This window comes from Sinocyclocheilus anshuiensis, unplaced genomic scaffold (genome assembly GCF_001515605.1).
Source record: "Sinocyclocheilus anshuiensis isolate Anshui unplaced genomic scaffold, SAMN03320099.WGS_v1.1 scaffold519, whole genome shotgun sequence".
NCBI lineage: Eukaryota > Metazoa > Chordata > Actinopteri > Cypriniformes > Cyprinidae > Sinocyclocheilus > Sinocyclocheilus anshuiensis.
The window spans coordinates 104445-108477 of record NW_015549637.1 but is presented as its reverse complement, the minus strand read 5'-3'; the positions used below and the strand labels follow the sequence as shown (position 1 = coordinate 108477).

Sequence of the window (4033 nt, the reverse complement as noted above, 5' to 3'; positions counted from 1 at the left end):
GCTTTCAGCCTCACCCTGCTTCATTCTACTATGTTAATAAATCATTAGCTCATCCATGAACATGATTTCTGCCACAGTGCCATCGGATTGCATCGGCTGTGGGGATGAAGACGACAACTCCCATGATTCCACACTCAGTCACTGCGTCATCTAACTACGCCTTTGTCTCTTTGTTTATTTTAAATATGTGCCCTCTAGCGGCGAAAATTACATATTGTGCCTTTAAGTCGCTTGAGTATATTTTTGCAATAGCCAAAAAAAACAATGTATGGGTCAAAATTATCGATTTTTCTTTTATGCCAAAAATCATTAGGATATTAAGTAAAGATCATGTTCCATGAAGATATTTTGTAAATTTCCTACCCTAAATATATGAAAACTTAATTTTTGAGTATTAATATGCATTGCTAAGAACTTCATTTGGACATCTTTAAAGGCGATTTTCTCAATATTTAGATTTTTTGCACCCTCAGATTCCAGATTTTCAGATAGTTGTATCAAATAGTTGACCCTTATGACTGGTTTTGTGGTCCAGGGTCACATATATAATTAACAGTAAATATGCTCCTCTCTAGCTCCTCACAACGTTAAGTGACATATTGATCACAAGCTGTTTTATTGGCATCTTTCCATGACTTATTGATTGATTACATTAGACATGATTCATTTCAGTAAGTTGTATCTTTCAACACCTTCTAATGTTTATTCATGTTTATTTCACCTTACAACTTGTTAAAGTGGAAGAGACTCCTGCTTGAACTGAGGCGCTACAGCGAACTCTCACGCCACATTTAAACATCAAAACGGCATTCATTGTTTGAAAGACAGAATTTGAAAGCTGAGACTTTGATCTTATCAGAAGTCACAAAACACAAAGCTCTTTGCTATTATTGGATGGGAGGCACATTACAAATAATGTTTAGTGAAGGGAAAACCACAAACCTGGCAACCCTGACTTAAAGGGACAGTTCACCCAAAAATGAAAATTCTGTCATCTTTACTCACCCTCAAATTGTTCAAAACCTGTATGAGTTCCTTTCGTCTGCTGAACACAAAAGACAATATTTTGAAGAATGTTGGTAACCAAACAGTTGACAGTAGCCATTGACTTCCATAGTATTTTGTCCATACTATGGAAGTCAATGGCTACCAGCCATTCTTCTTTTGTCATACAGTTTTGGAACAACTTGAGGCTGAGTAAATGATGCCAGAATTGTTATCTTTGGGTGAACTGTCCTTTAAACTACAGGTGATTCATAGAGTCGAACAGAACCTGAGGTAACGGCACTATTTTTTTAAGTGAGATTGCATTATCGTGTTAACTTTGGCAACCCTAAATTCTAGAGACATTTCCTTCACACATGAGTAGCAATCTGACACATATTTCCACCCCCTTTTGATTGACAGCATGTACCGATTATATGCCGATACCGATTATCGGCCGATATATCGGTGCATCCCTATTGGACAACCTAGGCTCATTGGAAATACGTGCCTCTACCTACATATCTGTGAAACTAAACAAATTTACCTATACATACAAATCGCTGCAGTTTCCAGCTGAAATGAACACTAGAGGCAGTAAAACTCCCACAACTTTTATTCCTTTTCACACAAAGTATGATTTACAGGTCCACAGTTTCGATTAATAAAGCCTAATTTTAGCATAATTACTTGAAGAATATTATGTTATGAATTCAAAACAATGTTAATATGCTGCGAGATTTGAAAACCGATGCATTTGAACATTGTCGACACATATCATATATATATAATTTTTTCTTTTTTCTTTTTTTTTCAGTTCAATTTTTATTTCAAATAACATTTATTTTTTATTATTATTGTTTTTAGTTACCTACTGTATAATAGTCCTTAAAAAAGAGCCCAAAAAATGGCTTTAAATTTACTGTTTTAAAATGTAATTTACAAACAAAAATGACCATTTTAAACTGTGAAACGTAAAGTTTGTCCTGCAAATATATTTACACTTTTAGTGTATTTTTACAGAATTATTCTGTTAACCACAGCTGTTTTTCTCTCCAAAAACAACAGGATTGTTTTTCCAAGATTTTGTTTCTCATTCGGAAGAAAACAGCGTTTGGTTTTGTGTCCTGAAATGTCACTGCTTCACGGCCGACACACATGACCTCAAATCACACACTATGAACCTCATGGGAAAGAAGGTCACTAAAATAAATAAATAGGTGATTTTATTCACAACAAACTGAACAGCATTTAGGTTTTATGTGGTCAAAGGACATTAGAGAGCATTAGACACGCTGCTGAGCTCTATGACACATTTTATGGAGAAATTAAACGTCATTTTATTTTGTTAAATTTATCAGCCATCACTTACATCACAGTATACATTCATTAATATCACCTCATTCAGAGACGCAGCATGTTTATATACTGTGTGTGTGTGTGTGTGTGTGTGTGTGTGAGTGTGAGTGTTTGAAAACTAAACAAATTTACCTATACATACAAATCGCTGCAGTTTCCAGCTGAAATGAACACTAGAGGCAGTAAAACTCCCACAACTTTTATTCCTTTTCACACAAAGTATGATTTACAGGTCCACAGTTTCGATTAATAAAGCCTAATTTTAGCATAATTACTTGAAGAATATTATGTTATGAATTCAAAACAATGTTAATATGCTGCGAGATTTGAAAACCGATGCATTTGAACATTGTCGACACATATCCAGCTTCATATGCATGAGTTTTCTAATTCAATAGGTTTGCTCGGTAGCTCACACGATACGACGTTTCACTTAGGTGGTGAAGAGCTCCGGTTCGAAACCACGGTTCGACAAAATGGCTCAAATCTACAAAAGGAAGTTAAAATAGCACGGCTGCATCAACAAATGCATTTTTATATCACTTTTGCATTTGTTAACACTGTCCCGTAGGTTTAGGGTTGGGTTTGGTGTAAGGGATATGTCCAATATGATAGAGCATTAACTTTTAGCGACACTACTCGAATATTTGAATTATGAACCACCGCAATATGTACCTGAAGCAACGTAATACAAACACAGCAATACGTTCCTATATCAACGTAACAAATACGTGTCAAGGTCACGTATTGAACCTGTGTTCTAGCGCCACTCACTGGGCGTTTCACTTTGAACCTGCAGCAAAACGTGCTGTGAGGTACGTAATAACGGTGCTGCAGAAATGTATTTAGAAGCACGTATTTCCAATGAGCCTGGGTTGCTATTGGATGTTGAGGCAGTGATTGACAGGTCATCAGTCATCTCTCTCTCTCTCACCTGTGGTCGTGGATGTCCGGTGACCAGGCAGGTGAGCTCGAGCGTCTCTCCCTCTCGGATGGTGTAAACCCTCTCAGAGTAACGCTCCTCCTCCACGTTACACGCGTGACCCGAGTGCACGATCTGGACAGTAGGAGGCGCTGTGAAGAGAACAGAGCGAAAGCGTCACAATCATGCATCAAACACATCCCTCCCTCCATCTCATCACTCTGTATCGAAGCACGAATCCTCATATTGTTAATCGTGTAAACGAACACGTCCTTGAGCAGAATGAGTCAGCTGCCTTTGGATTTGAGCTCTATCAAGCACAGTTCACTCTGCATCACATGACGACTACCTAGACGACTAATTCAACATCTAACAATCCCTAGAGAAGCTGGGCAATGATTAATGAATGTACACGCTAGAGTCTGACTCTTTGATTTAATGCAGAATAAAAAAGAGAGTATTTCATGATCTCCTTTATGTTTAAAGCTTCTTCGTGTGCATCGTCTGTACTGTACAAGACTAAAAAGTGTTCTTACTATACCTGAGGGAAAACTATACTGTAATAGATTTATCCTTACATTTCATGTACTGTAATTTTTTTCAGTAAAATACTGGTAGATGTACCATTTTTTAAATTAAAAAAATAACGTCATTTAATTTACAATGACAAACGGAAAACTGACATTCATTGTGTGACATATGATTGTATATCGCCTGAAATTTATTTCTTAATAGTTTTTGTTATCAGTTATGAATTCAATTTAAATT

The 4033-nt window shown here is 36.6% G+C and overlaps 1 pseudogene; it reads right to left on the bottom strand.

Annotated features, from left to right (window-relative positions):
* Positions 1–4033, bottom strand: part of LOC107659788 (MAM domain-containing glycosylphosphatidylinositol anchor protein 2-like) — a 178093-nt pseudogene that overhangs the window by 127452 nt on the left and 46608 nt on the right.